We start from the raw sequence: 6,000 nt of genomic DNA, 5'->3' as shown, positions 1-6,000 counted from the left end.
GGGAGTTGGTGATTCAACTTTATATCCATTTGGAGTTATTTTTCTAAATTGAGAAAGCTACATAAAGGTCAGGATCAACAAATTGAAAAGGTAGGAGAGAAGTTGCGGTAGATCAACAGGTAATGGGTGGCAGGGGGGGGTGGTGGAAAGCAGGCAGATTGGGCTTTGAAAGCCTGTTCATCAGAAGAGCAGCACGGTAGCACAGTGGTTAGCACTGTTGCTTATAGCTCCAGGGTCCCAGGTTCGATTCCTGGCTTGGGTCACTGTCTGTGTGGAGTCTGCACATTCTCCACGTGTCTGCGTGTGTTTCCTCCCGGTGCTCCGGTTTCCTCCCACAGTCCAAAGATGTGCAGGCTAGGTAGATTAGCCATGATAAATTGCCCTTGGTGTCCAAAAAAGGTTAGGTGTGGTTACTGGGTTACAGGGATAAGATAGAGGCGAGGGCTTAGGTAGGGTGCTCTTTCCAAGGGTCGGTGCAGACTCGATGGGCTGAATGGCCTCCTTCTGCACTGTAAACTCTACGATTCTAAGAGGAAGATGGAAAATACAAAATAATGTAACAAATTGAAGCAGGAGTAGACCATTCAGCCCCTTGAACCCTGTTCCGCCATTCAACAAGATCACAGATGATCTTCGATCTCAGCTCCATTTTCACTCTTGATCGTCTAAGGTTCCAAGAATCTATCAATCTCCACATTAATGGCCAAGCATTCACAGCTCTTTGGGATGGAGAATTCCAAAGATTCATAACCCCCTGAGTGAAGGCTGAAGGAGATCACAGTTTTTAACTCCTGGTTTAATAACCAGATATAAATTTGATATAAAAGGGAATTTCAAGATTATGTTTCCCACAACATGCTGTTGATACACGGTAGGGACGAAGAAAAGCTTGTTGCCATATCTCCATTTCCAGTGCCTTTTGACAGCTGGGACCTGAGAGTTAACCAACTGCAGTTGAGTTTACAGCAATTGGATTTCTATTTTAATTATTATATCAGCAGCATTGTTAATAGAATTTAGGCAACATCATATGAAAACTAGAACAAAAATGTTATTCCAATAGAATTGCAGAATGCTGGTCAAAACATAATTATATATAGAACGTAATTTCACCAAGTGTTCCTATTGTGCAGAAAATTAGGGGCCTATTTATAGATCTTTGAGATGCTATTAATATAACCTAGGGCAATCGCTGTTTACAATAAGAATGCTTTCTTTTGCTATTGCATGCACCAGTGCAAATTGAGTGTGCATGCATACACCATAGATAAATGAAATGTTTGTCATTGCATGCACCAGTGCAAATTGAGTGTGCATGTATACACCATAGATAAATGAAATTAAATGAACGGTTACGCAAAACCTTTGCATTCCACTTTTCCCCCTTTCATGTTGCGATAGATTGAAAACTGAACATTCTGATTATCTCTCGAACCAAGAGCAGGATAGTCTTCAAACTGCTCCACCGGGAGAGGGGGAGGAGGGAATGGCCGAGTTCTCGGTTAAATGTAACAAGATCAGTACATTAGTGAAAGGATGTTTGCCTCGAAAAGCAAAAGCATGAGGGAGCCATAAAATACACAATAATAAATGTCATCGTTCTCTTAAGCAATGCATGCAAATCGATGATTATTTTGTGCACACATTTTTAGGATATTAATTGAATGCATCAGCTTTTCCATTTGGTGTCTAGCTTTAATTGAACTCTTGTACAGCATCTCTTTATTCATTTTTATTTATTACAATAATTTCATGGACGTTATTTCCATTTTCTAAACTACCAATGTAATTTTATTCAAAACAATCAGCATCACAAGTTATATATGTCACTATGAATCTCTATTGATATTATTGTGCTGTGAGTTCTTGTAGTTAATTGTACGAAGCTAAATCAGAGTAATTTTTTCAAATAGATGCTTTTTTTTTGATGTGACGTGCAGTAAAGTGATGTGGAAAAGTAGAGCCTCACACCGAAAGTGAGGCTTTGCGAAGTGTAGCATTTCGTCAAGGTTTTTACTCACAAGTGTCGAGGGAAAAATCAGAGGGAAAGTTGCTCAATATGGTCACTGATGTCAGGGGGCTAAGACCACTCTCCATTTATTTTAGAAAAAAATATAGCTCATGGCTAATTTATAATTTTTTGTTTACAAACTGGCAAATGCTTCAAAATGACTGAAGCCATGGCTGGCCTGGACTCAAACACCGATGACACTTCATTATCTCTGCAGAGAGCTAATGATCCCTGTGACTGAAGAGATCAAATCCAAGGGAATTGTACAAAGGCCATTTACATTTCTAAGGCCAGGCCAGGCCAAAGGAGATGGTCAGCCTTGAGGTCAAAGGACCCTGAAATCTCTTGAAATTATTCATGGTTGAAACATTACCAATCTCCAGAATCCGGACTAAAGAATGTGCATCCTTTGGCCAAGTCAAAGTGGAGAAGACGGAGTCACATCCTGTACCCAAGCTGCTGAAACTTGTAAGATTACCTTGTAGAGCTGCCAAGCTCAGACGGCCACCTTTCCATCTAACAGGCAGCAGCAGAAAAAGTGCTCTGCCTAGGTTTGAATACCTGGCTCCCACCTACATGATGGAACTGTGTTACCAGTGCCTCCAAGATTAATTAATCTCTCCATGGCTCTCCCATCACGGAAGTCACCTCTATTGGAAAAGTGAATTATCCAGCATCAGCCTGCTAACTTAATGGAAGAATACACCATTGGACTGTGATTCTGGACTTACATGAAACAATAATTCTCATTTTGCCTGTAGTTCTTGCCCTGTACCTCTTTATTTTCTCTATTGTATGAGTGAAACCGAGGCCACATTTGTTACCCCCTCCCCCCCCTGCAATTGAGTGTTGAAATAAATGAACCCTTTTAGTTCATCCCGGGTTTGTTGTGGTTATTGATAGAAAATTGGATCACAACAAAACTAAGTGCTTAGGAAATTTATTAGTGACGATATTATGTTTAGAACCTCCTCCATAAATGGAAACACCTTCCCATTGTTTCTGCAAGGGATGCAGGCATCATTGACAAGGCCTAGCATTTGTTGCCATCTCTAATTGCCCTTGAACTGAGTGGCTTGCTTGGCCATTTCAGAGGGCATTTAAGAGTGTACCACGGTGATGTGGGTTAGGAGTCACATGTAGGCCAGACCATGTAAGGACAACAGATTTCCTTCTCTAAAGGATATTAGTGAACCAGACGGGGTTTTATGACAATTGTTTCATGGTCATCATTAGACTTTTCATTTCAGATTTTTAATGAATTCAAATGTTAACATCTTCTGTGGTGGGATTTGAACGCAAGTCCCCTGGGTCTCTGAATTATTAGTCCAGTGACAATACCACTACGTCATTGCCTCCCCTAACCAATCAAACCTTTTTACAAACCTAAAGATGTTCATCAGCCTTCAGAAGACTGCTGGCCTGTTCAGCCTTTTTGATTTAAAAGCGTATCATCCCTTTAAACTGTATTTGTACCTTTTCCAAGCCTCCTTTTGTACATACAAGCATTAAACAGAGCATTGTGGTTTAACTGACATCTAAATATAATTGAATGTAAATTCTCTGCTTTTCAATGTTATGCCTCGAGAAATAAAGCTTGCTTTGATTTTTATGGCCTTATTGAGCTGCATTGCTACTCTATGTCCCCGTACCCCGAGGTCAATTTGCTTCTCTACCCCATTTGGGCTCAGAAGGCTCGAAAACAGATTCTGGCCTGGCATGATCTGGGAGAGGATGGATTTAGGTGCTGGAATATAGCTTGAGGAAAGCAACATGTTTCACAAGAGTTTGTGTTACTTTTGACTTAACTGATCTCAGCCTCCTTACTTGCAGAGATAAGATGGTGAGATCTATCAGTGACAAGATAACTATGCAGTTAACTTATGTATGGCTAATAATGTCTGCCTTTGTGAAAATAGTCCATTGTGCTTAGTTTAAAAACAAATGCCCCAACCCCCTCCTTTCCCTCAGGAAAAAGATTCAGGAGACAGAAGGGGAAACCTTTTAACACAGCACATTCTTAGAATTTGGAATGTGCTTTATACTATCTGAAAAAGTGGTGGAAGCAGAATTAATAATAACCTTCAAACTTTCATTTGGAAAGTATGACTTTGCTTGCAGCAAAGAAATACCGAGCAATGTCTCACACCGACATGATGGGCCCGATGTTCTCCACCCATGCTGCTGCTGTACATTTCTGTGAATTTAATTTTTGTTGTATTGGAAAAGAAACAGGAAAGTGTCACAACCTAGAAATTAAGATAGTGCGAAGTACACAACGTAGATACATGTATGTTACTTAATTTGGACTATGAGCACAGAACTAGGTGACAGTGTACAAAATTGATATGCTCCAAATAATATTTCAGATTAAAAAGAACTTTTCCCCCAGAGAGTTTCAAACGTGTGCAATAGGATCCCAGCTGAATCAGTTCATGTGGGTCAATTAAGAAGACCAGGAAAAGTAGTACAAGGTGAATGTGGCATTAGGATAAGTACACATACTTATGTGCAACTTGATGGGCCTGAACTGCTGAACCAATATAAATCTTGTGCAGGATAACTAGTGTTGGTTTCAAAGTTAGACAGACTTCAGTATCCTGCAAGACATAGGAAATATTAAACCAGCAGGCACTTTCCAACTGGCAATTGCTCAAGATGGCAAGCACCCTAGGACAGTTGAGGTGGTGGAGCAAAAATAACAAAAAACAGGATCATTTAAACACCATTGGATATGGAAGTTGTGCCAGAGAAGCTGGTACTCAGTAGGTGAAGCCACATCAATGGAAAAACAATAGTCAGTTAGCATCCATCAGAACCTGCAGTCACTTCCTAAGGGTTAAGATATGCAATGTTTGTAGCATTCGGATTATTGTTTCATTTCTCCTGTATTTTTTATAAATTTAGAGTATGCAATTTTTTTTTTCCAATTAAGGGACAATTTAGCATGGCCAATCCACCTACCCTGCACATGTTTGGGTTGTGGGGGTGAGACCCAAGCAGACAGGGGGAGAATGTGCAAACTCCACATGGGCAGTGACCTGGGGCCGGGATAGAACCAGTGCCAACCACTGCGCCACCAAGCTGCCCCACACTTGTACTGTAATGAATAAAACATGGTTACCTGAATGTTAATATGATCCAAGCCAGTTGAAGTAGAAATCAAGAGCTTTTCTTCCTGAGTCCAGTCTCGTAGCTCTCTCTCCCACACAACTCAATGTCCCAGCAATCCCCTATTTATATGTGCTCATTTAATAATCATTGTTTCCTTCTCTTCATCATAACAATGTAATTTGACGAGACTTTAATGCTGAAAGTCCAAAGGGTAAATCCAAATGTTGGAGGTATAAAGTCAGTGGCATGTTTCCAGGCGTCCTGGGCAATTGTTCTCCAGAAAACTTTGAATCTTCTAATAAATAATCTTGAATTATGGCTAGTTTTAAACTTTTAGATTCATAATTTGAATAAGAGCAACAGGACAAGATTTCTTGACTAGTATTCATTCCTCAATCTACACTTAAAAGCAGTTTCCCCATCATTATCATATTGCTGTTCATGGGATCTTGCTCTGCTCAAATTGTTACCACACCTTTTACATTACAAGAGTGACTGCAAATCAAAAGTATGTAGTTGGCTGTAAAGTGCTATGGGACATCTTCATGTCATGAAGAGTGTGATATAAATGCAGGCCTTCCATTATTCCAATTCAGTTATACAGGAAGAAAGCACAACATATGGGAAAGACTGGGTGAACGGAACCAAATTATGTCTTTCGGGGACTGACACAGACATAGTATATGGAATAACCCTTTTCACTGTTGTAAAGTTCCATGATTTAACATCATATCCATTTATATTGCATTTAATTGAGTGTTACAAAATCTTATTTCTCTGTTAGAGAAAGCAATTGCCTTCATATTCACCTTTCTTATCTTTGGGTGTTTCAAACTGCTTCACAACCAATTAATTACTTCTGAAGTGTTGTTATT

Source organism: Scyliorhinus torazame, chromosome 21 (assembly GCF_047496885.1).
Source record: "Scyliorhinus torazame isolate Kashiwa2021f chromosome 21, sScyTor2.1, whole genome shotgun sequence".
NCBI lineage: Eukaryota > Metazoa > Chordata > Chondrichthyes > Carcharhiniformes > Scyliorhinidae > Scyliorhinus > Scyliorhinus torazame.
Note: the sequence above shows the minus strand (reverse complement) of the source record.